We start from the raw sequence: 13,609 nt of genomic DNA on the forward strand, positions 1-13,609 counted from the left end.
AAAGGAGAGCGGGGGCGGTGGGCTCCGTATGCGGGCAGGACTCTCATGCATCTCCGACAGGGCGGGGGAAGAGGGCGCGGGGCGGTGACTGAGTGTGGGGAGGGCGGGAGCGCCCGGAGGCGGGAGCGCCGCTGGAGCTGTTACTCACGGACCCCCCCGGGGTTTGCTCCCCGGGCACGGCCGCAGGGCTCGGGCAGGCAGGGACAGGTCCACGGGCTGCCTTGGGCGGGCACCGCCCCACCCGTCCCCTCCTCCGTGTCAGCCCCGCCCGCGCCCCCCACCGCTCCGGGCTCCGCACAGCCGATCAGGCGAGCGGCGGGGACACCCCGGCCCGGGGCTCCGCCGCGTCCCGCCCCGGCCCCGCTGCCATAGGCTGCGGCACGCCCGGCCCCGCTCCCGGGGCCGCCGCCGGAGTGGCGGAGCGCCGCTGTCACTTGGGCCGCGCCGCTGCCCGCGGCGGGGGGCGGAGGCGGGAGCACCGGCCCGGCCCGGCCCGGCCCGGCGAGACACGTTCCCGAAGTGCTGCTGCCCGGAGTTTGCTTTCCCGAAGGCGGGGCGGGCGCAGCCGCCGCTGCTGAGGAGGAGAGCGCGGCGCGGAGCCGGCGCGGTGAGTAACTTCCATGCCCCGCCGCGGCGCCGGGCGGCTCAGCCCCGCTCCGCCTTTCTCAGTGGCAGCCGCGCCGGGGGTCCCCGCAGGGGCGGCGGAGCCGGGCTGAGCCTCTCTGCGCGGGCAACAAGTACGGGAGAGGGACCGGGGCCAGGAGCCGCCGTGCGGGGCTGAGGTGGGAGCTTGGGAGTAGGGTCCCCGCCCTGGAGCCCCGGCTCGGCGGCGGGGCTGAGCTCGGCGGCGCCTGCCCCTGCAGCGCGTCTCTGCGAGGCTGAGCTGTGGGCTCGGGTGCTGGAGAACCACTCGGAAAGCGCCTGGTTCTGGATCCCCCGATGCACCTTTGCTGCTCTCGTGTGGCTTCATTAAAGAAGCTCCTTCCTGGAAAGGAGTCAGATTACTGCGTGCGGGGGAGGCAGAGGAACAGCTGCGAGCGAACCCCTGCTGCAGGAGCGGGTTTCAGGTTGTGGGTTTTACAGCTGCGCCAGAGGAACTCGGGGCTGGCTGCGAAATGCCGCTGGAGTCCGTATGGTTGGCAGCTATTTCCAAACGTTCACTCTAGCTCTCGGTGCTCTGACCCACACTCCCTGGTTTCCCCCCTCATTTGTTAGCTCTTAGCACTGAAAATGTGGTTAGAAAACTTTTTGTCTTTTATAGTTTTAACAAGGCATACTTGTTAAAATTATCATTGCTCTTGACGGAATCATACTATTTGGTCAACTAACTGAGAAAACCGTTCCTGGAGCTCTGGTAGTCCCTGGTGATTTTTCTTACCGTGTTCCTAATGCACAGCGCTGATTGTTTACTTCTCTAGGACTCTATTAAGTACTTCTGAGCTTCCCTTAATTCCTCTTTTAATTACATGATATTAGAGGTTATTTTTTGTCTGTGTGTAAAGTAAAAAATGTCTGTTAGGGATTAGCTTTGGACTGTCTTTGATAGTCTCTGGAAATACATTTTCAATCATAAATACTTTCGAATTTCTGTTCAAAAGAGAAACTGGGGTGAGCTGGACTCTTATTAAATAAACACTTTGAATTACTGATTTTTGGTTTTTTATTCCTCTACCCAGTTCTTCTGGCTTCATAATGCTTTATTCTAAGCTGCAATCCAGCAGCAGATCAAGGAGGCTTAGGAAGAAACATAAGATGGTTTTGGTTAGTATCCCTACCACTTGGAAAATAAACATGTTAGTACCATATGCTTCCCCGACTTTATTAACGCAAATTTTCTCAAAATGGAAGCAAGCTATATCACTGTACTTGCTAGAATCATATGACTTAATAGGAGTATTTGTAATTACTTTATATATAATATATAATTTGCTTTATAATTACTAATTTTTTTCCTAATTATCAGATCACTGAGTAAGGAATCCTCTTTCCTGAATACAGTACAGTATAAAATTATTAACTCCAGAGTCAGTAGGCTGCAAAGAACACTATTGTGCCCAAGTAGATTCTTTCAAAATAAAAAAAAAGTTGTAATATTATGTTTTAAAGTGCTTGTACTGTTGCAATTCTAAAATCGATGGATATTTTTAAAAGCTTGTAATTTTGCAATGAGACTTTTGGTACTGAATTTCTTACTGTACTCACCCTTAACTTTGCTTAGTGACTTCAGCAAGAGGGAGCCCAGGGCCTTGGACGCAGGTCTGAGATTTGCAAACATGGTATCTTTTCCTAACACTGCCCCCGAATTTTCTATTACCAAACAGCAACAAAAAAAAAGCAACAATTTAGAGACAAAACTTTGGAAGAGGAATGTAATCTGGTGATTGGGTGGAAAAGGACTGTTCTTCTGAGACAGGTTAAAAAATAAGCTTACTAAAACCTGTCCTGCCAAAAACGGTGGCTTTGACATTGCAATGTTTGGCATTTGTTTGTTGTGCTCTCATGGAAGCACTGATCACCTCAGGGAAAGTTTCTTTTTTTGTAAGCCTTTACCCATACTGAGCAGCCTCAATCTTGGTATATATTTATGGGCCTGTACTACTAAAAAAACAGCAGAAGTTTGTTAGGTACTAGTTAAAACTGTATACTTGAAAATATGCTGAAATATCCCCTTCTTCCATCTCATTTTTCTGTACTTCTGAAGAATATTAATATATTTGAAAGCAGTTGGGAAGAAGTTATACCAACAATATCAAAGTGAAATGTGTAAAGACATGATGTGTACTAGACACTGAATTAATATAAATTATTGCCTCGCATCAGCACAGTGTTGCTTGTTTAAAGAGCTGCTAGACATTAAGAGCTGTAACTAATAAGAAAACAACATTAATTTGGTGTTAAAATGCTCCCTGGTGTAAAAGGCACCAGAGGAAGCTGGTTGCCTATTTGATACAGTAGTGGCTTGTCTCTGATATTTGAAAATTCTTTGTTGATTTGGTTTGCAGAAGCATTTTTAATGTGACACCATTGAATTGCATGCTGCTTAATTGCTTTATTAGGTCAGTGGAGTTTGTCCTTTAGAAATTGTAGTGCCTTTTGAATATGAAAATGCTTTTAAATATTAGTATTAAGTTATGTAATTGATAGGTCGAGGTTTCTATGGAACAATAAAAATTAATAATATTGTTGAGTGTGCTTTTTGTGGGTTTTTTTGGTCCTAATTCTGTAGATGCTTGTGCTTGCATATGCTTAATTTTAAACATCCAAGTATTTCTTTTGGAATTAGAGGGTCTGTTCTTAGGCTTAATGTTAAGCCTGCATGTAAATGTTTTCAGGGTCAGGATTTACGTTGGCAAAATTCATAGGCTAAACCTGTCGTGTTTTCATACTGACTGGTATGTATCCTGCATGAGATGATATAGGTGGCTGGCTGGGGACTGGTCTGCATCTCGACACATGTGGAGATGCCCTCAGCCCTGCTGTTGTGTTGCAGGGGGTATCAGTGCTGTACCTAAGATGACTTCACCCTTGCAATGTGCTCTGCAGTACTACAGATGTCTCTTTTATTTCCAGAGTACTTTGGTGATACCAGAGATGTCAATCCTTTATGTTCTCATAGATGCTTATTTCAACTGATGCCAGGTTTTGCAAGTAATTTGGGGGCTGGAACAGGAGGGGAATCTCTTGCAGAGTCTCTCCTGCTGAGCTGTGTGTTAGATGGTGAACGCAAAAGCCAAAGTATGCAGCTGTTTGATATAAAGTCAGATAACTTGTGAACATGCAAGATTTCAGATTGTTTTGCATTTTTGCAGTTTTTTCCATCCAAATAGTGGGAACTATTTTTGACATGGAAACTTGGGTTAACACAGCTCAGTATTTGTAGTCTCATTTTTGCTTCAAGTACAAGTTGGTATTGCTCTGGAGTTGTGGCATTTTATTAAGAAAGTCTAGAATTTTCTTGCTGGCATCACAATGAACTGGACCAAATTGGGTAGTAAAGTAATTGTTAGATTATAAATGAGTCAGATCAGATACCTTATATGGAAGGTAATTTTTACTCAGGAAGAGTTGGTTTACTTTGGAATGGAGTGATAGATGTTGTATTTTGCCTGGCTGTTTTTACTTCCTTCCACAGAGAGGAAGTCATATTGGAATGGTTTGGGTAGAAAGGGACCTTACAGATCATCTGGTTTCAATCCCCCTGGGAAGGGACACCTGCCACTAGACCAGGTTGCTCAAAGCGTCATTTTGGAGGAGGTGATCTTTGAATATTAACCAGCTTTTTTGGGCTCCTCTTCCCTCAAGGGTGTTATCTCATTATGCTAAGCCAAGCAGACCCCTGGAGAGGCCAGTCTGCTCCCCTGAAGCGCAGGGTACTGAGCCTGCCATGCTCGCTGCCCTAAGGTTCTCAAACTCCACCATTCCAAGGTGACTGCAGCCAAGGCTCCCCCCTAGCTTCACATTCCCTACCAGACTCTCTTTGTTGCTGAGAATAAGGTTCAGCATAGCATCTCTTCTTGTTGGCTCTTCTGTCACTTGGAAGAGGAAGTGTTTTTGTATTTCTTTGGAGAGATTTGACAAACTTAATCACTGTTTGATGGGCTGTGCAGAATTTTTCAAAAGAACCCTTTTTTGCAGAACAAAAGGCAATTTACTCAAGTAGGATATCCAATATATGAACTGATCCAGTTTTAAAATGATGTAAATGGTAGTAATAAGTAGTTCTAAATAATGAAACAGAGGGAACAATGACTTATTTATCCTTTTTCTAGCATAGAGTACAACGAAAAGTGGTCCATGTTAAAGGAGAACCCATATGTTTCTGGGCAAAGGGAGGCACCCAGTAGTTGCAGAAAGGCAAACCAGGACTTTTGGATTGTGTTGCCTGGAATGGTGTAGTGCTGTCAGATTCTGCACAGTGTGGAAAAATGAGCTACAAGCTTCCTACTTCTGCTTTGTAATTCCTTGCAGTGGGAGTGATTTTGAAGTGTGATACAGGCTGTGTTCCCCAGCCCCCGAGATCTCACTACCGCTGCATGTTCCCATGACCTTCTCTGAGGAGGTTGCACAAGCCCAGTGGAAGATGTCAGGATGCTGGCATTGTGCATTCCCAGGGGCTTGCTCTTCAGAAAACAATTGGTAATAAGCACAGTTTATTATTGGGTTCAAGTCAGTGTTCTTAAATGCTGGCACTTTTATTGACTCTTGCAGTTGTACTCATTGTGTAGATTTTTGTTACATTCTTTGCATGCAATTTTTGCTTGAATCTGCGCTGTCTGCCACAGACAACCCTCTCTTAATGCAGTGTCATTGTTAAAAACGGTGGCCCCAAAAGACCAAAGAATACCGGTGATGAAGGATTTTAAGCTCTTACCTTCCTGTGGCTTTCTTTGTTCTTCACATTGGTGCTAATCCTTGTTTCTGAATTCATAGATAGGAAGAAGAAAGCTGGTGCAGCAGAGGTTTTTGGCACAACAGAAGAAAATTGAAATTCAAACAAAGCTAATGGAGGCTGACTTGTGTACTGAAACCAGTTCGTGGAAAGCGATTTTCCATGGTTGCTGTCTTGTGCTTGGACAAGCTGTCGTGTTCTGCCACAGGAATGTTATGTTTACTTTGAAAGGACCAACCCAGGAGGCTTTTCTTGTGCTACAAAGCAACATTTCAGAATCCAGACATGTCATGATTCTTCTGGCCATCGAGTTTTGGTTGGCTTTCCTGAACAAGGTCTTAATTTAAAAAAAAGCAAATAAAGCTTGCCTGGTATCAGTGAGCCACCTTTGTTGGTACATTTTACTTTGTCATGAAGTGAAAGTGCTTTTGTCTGCGTACCTCATAGTCCCCAGATGAAATGAGCTGTATCATAGTGGCAATAGGATAGAGCCTCTAGTGGGGGGTTCTGTGGCTATGGCCATGTCATCCAAATAATTCCTCTAATTGACCAGCAAAACCAAAACAACAAAGAGAAAGCCCATTACCCCTACAATGCTCTTAAGCTAACCATGTTCTGACTTCAACACAGCTGGTTCAGTAAGAGCCTGTGCAGAACAGCACCTTCGAAGTCCATCTTAGGGCCAAGCAGCCTCCATTTAGAGCAAGTCGCATTTCAAGGATGCTGGAGACATTCATATCTGGATGTGCCTCATGGATAGTGCACTGAATATCTGCAGTAGATTAAATACTTAAGTATGGATCTTATTAAGTTGCCTCTACATGTTAGGAGGTTAAAAGTTAAAGAAAAAACCCAAACTAGTTACTACTATTGCCAATTCATGTAGAGGAGGATTCTTTACTGTTACTTCGAAGTTCATGCATTTATGTGCCTGTGGCCCACCCTTCTTTGTCTTCTTGTCTCTTCTTACTGGATCTATTGCCCTGCCCCATGTAATTTTCTCTTACATTGGTATTTTAAATCGAGTTGTTTGGCATTTATTTATAACCAGAATGAATTAAGTGTAAGTGAAGGCTGATCAATGCATCACAAGACCACATGGATCCTGATGTGTTGTGTAAGCGTTCTGATTGTGTTCAAAGAGTTTGCCATTAACCCCATCCCAATCGTGCATCTCTGAGTACCTTGGAACAGTGCGTGTGCACCACGGCTCTCAGCCAAACCCATGCTGCTCCATGGGGGCTGCCCCAACTCTGAATTAAAGTAACTTGTTTTTTAAATTTCTCAAAATACTTTTTCAGTCAGGCTTCTTCCGGAGCAGGTTGATGAGGGTTTCCTTCTGTCTGGCCTCTTTTTCCTGTTTTTATGTCTTGTTTGCTCTAGTGCAGTTTTCTCAGCCTTTTATTGTTACTGACAGAAGCTAATGAAGGCTCACCCAGTGAATTAGTAAAATAGTTCTTTCCTGCCTTTATGTTAATTAAAAATTAGTACAAATCAATTCCTGGACTATTTTTACAATTAGTCCATTGCTAAGCTGTCATTTCTGCTTCAAATGAAGATTGCAGGTTTAAAATTCACAGGGTTTCCTGCCTAGTATTAAACCAGTATTGAATGCCTTCAGATTGTAGGTTTGCTTCTTAACTATTTTAATTCCTTTTAGATGTTAAAGGTACAGCTAGATTCATCCATATTCGATTAGACTAAAAACACAGATATGTTTGTGTATTTGTGGATCTATCATGCATTTCATGCAAATGTCTTAAAACTGTGTAAGTTAGGTCTGTACATACACATAACAAAACTTCATAAGAATTCCGTGACAGCTGTCAAATGTGTTTCCTTTTGAAACCACTAATAAAAAAGGTACCTTTCTACTTTGTCTGGCAAAGTAACTACTCTTTATTCCTGTTATCTGGGAGGTGGCTCAGCATGTCTGTTCAGCACTGATACTTTTATATTCTATAGCTGGAAGTGGCATGAGCTGAATTGGGCTTTACTACATGTACAGCAGCAATATACCTGTCGTGGTGTATTTATACAGTGTTGGAATGATCCTGCATAAATAATCCTGATGGATTTAGTTGTGTGGAGGGTTTTTTTCCCCATTTTGAAATCTCTTTTGACTGTAGCTGCTTACTTATCTATTGAATGTGGCTCCCCTGCTTTTTGCAGGGAAAATAACTTTGCAGTGAAGCAAAAGTGAAGGTGATTTAGTGGTGGTATAAAGGAGAATCAGCAGCACAGCTTGTCTGAGCACTTGACCTGAGCTGTCTTGCCGTGTAAGCAGAAAAAGAGAATCTATGGGAAAATTAACACTAAAGTAAGTGGTAACACAAGATTTTGGGTTACTGGAGTGTGAAATGAAAACTGTTAACAGTCCTTTCTTCTGCAGTAAGAGATGTGTGCTATTGACCAGAGAAATGCTGTAGAAGTGTAATGCTTTCCTAACTGATATTTCGAAAAGTTTGGAAAGCTGTGAAGCCAGGAAATGTTCCTAAGCATTGTGCTGTTACGAAGTTGAAGATGCTTGACTAGGAACTTTTTGGTACAGCTTGACTTGTTATCTTCTACAAACAATCAGATCTGGATTTCACAACAGGTGAAGCCTTTGAGTAAGCCTCAAGTTCAGTGAAGGCAACTTATTTCACACAGTAATGTTAACATTGTTCTGACATTTTTATTTTTGCCTCAAATTGTCAAAGAGGAAAGAGTTTTGTTTTAGCTGATACTGACTTTGAGGATAAAGAAGATGTTTTGATCTAAAGTGTTCCTATAGGTGAGTCTGTCTAAACCTGAAAACCTGCTTAGCAGGTTAAGTTGATATGCAGGAGAGAAGGGATTCACTACAGTGCACCCAGGTATTAGGAGCAGTTGCTATCCTTTATATACCATTTTTAAGGTGATGTATCACATGTTGAATCCTATTTAGCCATCCCTGTGGCTTGATTGTACAGTCGAATCCACACTGGTGGCTCCATAGGGTTCTTTATGGGTATGAGAGTTCTTTTGTCTGCTTTTGCTCCCGAGAAAGTCACTGAATTCAGCACAGTTATGATGATATGGTTGCAGAAAAGCAGCCCTGATGGGCTTTCTTTGCTAAGGCTCAATAGCTGCTTGTACACATCTGGTTAACATTCTACTTGACACTGAGCTTTATGTGTAGGTGTACATATAAAAAATTAATTTCTGTGTGTAAAGAAATAAAACATCTTAAAAAGGGAAAAAACAAACCCTATAGTTTGTTTTCTTTCTTTCTTTTTTGCTTTTCAGATCTTAGAAATCCTTCCAGATTTAGCTCCAACATTAACTATTTTTATGGAAGAATGGAGTATAAATACTGAGTGAAAGACATTACAAGATCTGAGCCAGTATGTTTTTACCAATTTAATTATTGTTCAGTTCTGTAGTTTTTACTTTTTAGTAGTAAAATAAATAGTCTTCTGACGCTGTCAGCAGTTATAGCAGTGAGGAGCTTCAATCATGCAGTGTTTAAATAAAGAGGAGTACTGTTAATTGTCAACACTGATTATAGAAAATGTCATGAGTTTGTGTTCCATTGTGGGGATTTTCACCCCACACCAAGAGTTTGGAACACAGTAAATGGATGATGGAAAACCAGTAACCTTTGTAAGATAAAAGGAGTTTATTTTCTTAATTTTCCAGCTGATGAGTAAACAAAAAAAGACACCAAGTTGCTTTTGCTATCATGATATATTTTTATTAGTCCACAAGTTGTTCTGTCCTTATTTAATAATAAACTTACCCAGTTTTCTGACATAAAATTATCCTGCTTTTCAAATTTGGAATAAATTTGAAGCAATTAAAAAGTGGAGTAATCAAGCAATCATTTAATCAGGATTAAAACTGTATGTAAATATATTTAAGTATTCATCTATAAAATTACATTTAAATATAGTGATAACAGTCTTTATTAGAAAAAGTGCTCTGATTTAACATGAATTGACAAGGATTAGGATTTAATAATTGATTAATTACTGTTTCCTCTTCGAGGGGGGAAAATACTTTCACCAAAGGTTTTGCTTTTAATACTACCATCTTTTTTCCCAGATGTTCTCGAATACATTCTGCATTGTTTTAAAACAACTCTAATCTTTAATACGATTATCTGTAAATTTCCTTTGTTTACTGAGGGATTTTTTCAGATTATCAAATCATTTTATATACAAATCCTCCTTTCCTTGGTGTATGCTGTAACTCTCCATTGCATGCCTGAGGCAGTGCCCCAAATGAAACCAACTGACATCAATTATTGATGATTACTCTGCCCGCTGGGAAGTGAAATCAAGTCTCGGGTCTTAATTCAGGATTTGTTTCAAACACGGGGTAATGAGAGCAGGTGCAGGGAGACACCGGAGCAGACACATTGATTTGCACTGTAAGCATAGACAGGTGCCTTAGGAGTACACAGGATTGAGAAGACAAAATGGTTACAGCTGGAGTTGTCATTGTTTCTGAAGAGCTTGGGTGATGTGTTTTCCTGGTACCAACATACCAAAACGAGAGGAGCTATTTTTTTCTCATCATGGTGGTAATATTTCATTACACTGGGGCATGTGATAGCGCTTAACAGGAGGGGAGAGCCCCTCTGTCCCAGTTCTTCATCCCACCTAAATGTGGCCTGATTTGATTTGCTGTGACTCCATCAGGCTTCACAAGCTGAAACTGTACTCCTTGTTTCTCATGCACCAATAAGTGTTTTTCAGTGGCGTTTCCTAAGTGTGGACTCAAGCAACCTAACAGTGGAAATATGCTTATGCATCCCTTATGGTACTCCCTTTTGTGTCCATGCTTTGTGTGGGATTGGGTTGTGGGGGAAAAAGCTTCAGAACAGAAACCAGCAACTGGGTTACAAAATAGGTTCAGTAGACATGAGGAAAAATTGAAAGGCAGTGGATAAGCTAAAACATGGCATTTCTTAATTTTGTAAATTAGCTACATGTAATTGTAGGCATTGGTACATGTAATTTTTGACATTGTCTTTTTAATGCAACAGTTGCAGCAACTACATCATCAGTAATGTGAGGTTGAAAAGGAGCTGGCAATACTGCCTGAGCTACAAAACAGCTTAGACACAGCCGAAAACTTATTATCTTATAGGGAGAAATAAGTCTGCTTGATTTTTTTTCTGGTGAGCAAAGTAATGAGTGAGGATTTGGGTCCAGCCAGATTTCCTCCACTGCAAATTCTTTCCAATGCTGGCAGCCCCTCATTGGCCTGCCTGCCTGGGTTTCCCTGCAAAGCATTCACTCTTGTGTGTTGTGTTGGTAAGCTGTCTTCAGGCTTTCTGAGCAACAGACAAAAGAAGGGAAATACACATTTTATTCAAAACCCAGTGTGGAATTTCTTGGGACAGAGCAAGGTGTGCAGAAACGTAAGCATTTTTCATGTTTGAGGTTGTCAGAATCTGTTGTAGGGAAAAAGGTCGGATATAAATACAAGAGTCGGATGTTTCCCCATCAGGACTGCCCTTCCATCCTCCATCACGGATTCAGGAGTTCCAACACCAAATGTTAGGCAGGAGCAAGAAGTAAGTGAAAGAGGATGCATCTTCGAAGGACAAAGCAATGCAGGGAGAGCTTCCCTTGTTGGCAAAAGCCTGAGTAAGCAGGTGGGGCTGGCAGTGTGCCCTGAAGGTTAATGCAGTCGGTCACCAAGCTGGAGGGGAAGGCAAAGCCCTCCGTACGGCCAGGCCTCTCAAGAAAGGTGCTCTGAGCAGGCTTCTGGCTGCTGCCTCTCATTTCACCTTGGGTGCTGGGAGCAAGAAATGGTAGCTAGGACTGAGACAATGCAAGGCTAAAAAAAGCCAACCAAAAAATCAATGTTTATAGTATTGATGGCATTTAGAGCCATGTGGGTTTCTTTCTTTGGTGAGATCCAAGTGGCAGGAGGGCCAATGTTTCCTTTCTTCTGCAGCTGAGCTGCCCCAGTAGGCTCAGAGGCTGCTGTCTGCCCACCCAGCCACCCCAGCTGCCTGCCGTGCTGGCTGGGATTTTATGGTGCCTCTGAGGCTATTCCTGGATGTCAAGTCTATATTAGAGCAATACTGACAAATTTTTTTAGTGCTAATGCAGGAGCGGTCTAGCTGAGCAGAGACAGTGATATTGTTAATTTTCCAGGCTGTTGCTATCTTACTCTCAGCTGTCCCTAGACATCGTCACCATTTTATGTTTCCTCTCTAATGGCATGAGCCCGGATGTCATAATACTCAAAATCAAATGTACCAGAAAATATAATAAATTAGAGTTGGGCTAGCAGAGTAATTGAAGAATAAACTGAATTTAAACTAAACAGGATTATGTTATGAACTGATTGCTATTCACAAAATGCGCCAGAGGAGTGTGACTTCATGTAGATTTACTATTGATGGCAGCATTTCCTAGATGGCTATTGGCAGTAAAGAAATGAAAATGGTGTGAACTTTTGAGTTAGTATCAGAACATAATATTGCAGTAAAGGAAAAGTACTGTTCTTGTTACACTGCAAAGTAATTCTGGAAGAAAAATTTTCTTGTGTTTTATTTATTTATTTATTCGAGATGTTTACGTGTATTTAGAAATCCTTGAGTTTATAAAAAGGGAATGCGGGCCTTGGCATGGAAAGAACTAAATTTTCCCTCAACTCCTAATGTAATTCTTTTGTAAGAAACTACTTAGGAAATGTAGCAGTATAGTGGGTTCCTCTCAGTTCAGAAAATTGAGTTTAAGGACATTTGATGTCCTTGAGGAATTTTAAAGTTGTTTGCTGGGACAATTTTACAGCAGATACTCTGTGTATTTTTCTTTGAATAGAATTTTCTATTTTTTATTTCATTAAAATTAGGTAATACATAAGACATTTGAAAAATAACCCTCCAGATATGATGATAGTAGAGATGTAGGGAGATGGCGTAAGATATGCATTTGTGAGCTACAAGTTACCTGAGCTGAGCCCTGTGTTGTTCTGTTCTCTTGAAATGTGAAATGAGGTAGTGCTAGTGAAAGGCACCCTGAAGGTTGCTCATAAAAGTAGAAGCCATGGGAAAGCCTGTGGAAATGGAAGCAGTCAGCAGCAGGTACTTGCTAAAAGATAACAAGTGTTGTCTGAGCTGCTGGGTTGAGAAATCTGCATGGGTTGTACGAGAGTAGGCCCTGTGCTGAGGCTGGCCTGTTGATGTTGAGGTAGTCAAATTGCTGGTGTGCAGAGAAACTTAAAAACCACACTGGACAATACTTTATTTTATATTTATTCTAATTTTGAGTATGCAAAAGAAATTTTGTAAGGATGAGATTTTTGGTGGCAGTGATCCAAGCTCAAGGCAAGACTCTGCCACTTTCAAAATGATGTGCTACCGTGGAATACCAGCAAACGGAATGGCTGTTCAGTGGTAGAAATCAAACAAGCCTTTGGTGGCGGTGGGGACAGAAGGGAAAAGAGCAATATTGCTGCACCAAAATAATTAATTTTGTAATAATAAGCAATATGGTTTGTTAATAATTGAATGCTTTTAAGTTTAAAGGTTTAAGTTTCATTTAAACATGAAATGGTATTGTTTACTTTCATTATTCTTATAAAATTTAAGTAAGGTTCTTTACCAGGAATGGTAATGAAATCCATTTGATTTTTAAACTAATACTACAGAATAGTAAAAAAAGGCAGCTCTTGTGAGTTAAGTGCTTGAATATATACAGTAAGGTTTAGCATTATTAAACTAATTCAAAGTGCTGTTAAATCCCTTGATTTAAATTACTTCACTGTGCCATGACCTGATGCAATAAGAAATTAATCTAGAAGATGCAATTAATATACTACTTACATCCCTCATGTAGCACTTAAAATGAATTCTTTTTCTGTGTGTATTTTGATCACTTAATAATTTATCTCCTCATATCCTGTCGAAGTAGACTTGAGGGATCACCCCAGGAGGGAGGATGGCCATCTACTGCCTGTCCTTCTGGGCTGACTGGGGAGATAGTGAGGGCTAGTTTCATAAACAAGCTGCAGACCACCTTGGCTCTCTCTTCAAACTTGTGTAGAAGAGAACTTGGGACAATGCTGTTATAAGGGAAAAAATGATCTTCCTAACAGTAGGGGGGAAATAGGCAGCATTTAACCCACTTAAAAAGAAACAAGCAGTACTGGAATTCCTACAGGAAAGTTTTGAGGAAAGTAGTCTTCAAGATCTGATATTTCTGCTTGCTGCAATGGGAAGTTCTGATATTT

General features: G+C 41.7%; 1 protein-coding gene across 7 annotated transcripts in view; it reads left to right on the forward strand.

Annotated features, from left to right (window-relative positions):
• Positions 1-75: 75 nt before the first annotated feature.
• The window catches only part of LNX2 (ligand of numb-protein X 2), a 59,745-nt gene continuing 46,211 nt past the window's right edge, over positions 76-13,609 (forward strand). For 4 of the 7 annotated variants that reach the window (XM_069012833.1, XM_069012823.1, XM_069012842.1 and 1 more), the window contains exon 1: positions 76-607. The gene's annotated coding sequence lies outside the window, so the exon portion shown is untranslated. Of the gene's footprint in view, positions 608-9,766; positions 9,786-10,026; positions 10,178-13,609 lie in introns of those variants that run through there. The other 3 variants (XM_069012825.1, XM_069012852.1, XM_069012856.1) reach the window with 2 other exon arrangements.

This window comes from Aphelocoma coerulescens, chromosome 1 (genome assembly GCF_041296385.1).
Source record: "Aphelocoma coerulescens isolate FSJ_1873_10779 chromosome 1, UR_Acoe_1.0, whole genome shotgun sequence".
NCBI lineage: Eukaryota > Metazoa > Chordata > Aves > Passeriformes > Corvidae > Aphelocoma > Aphelocoma coerulescens.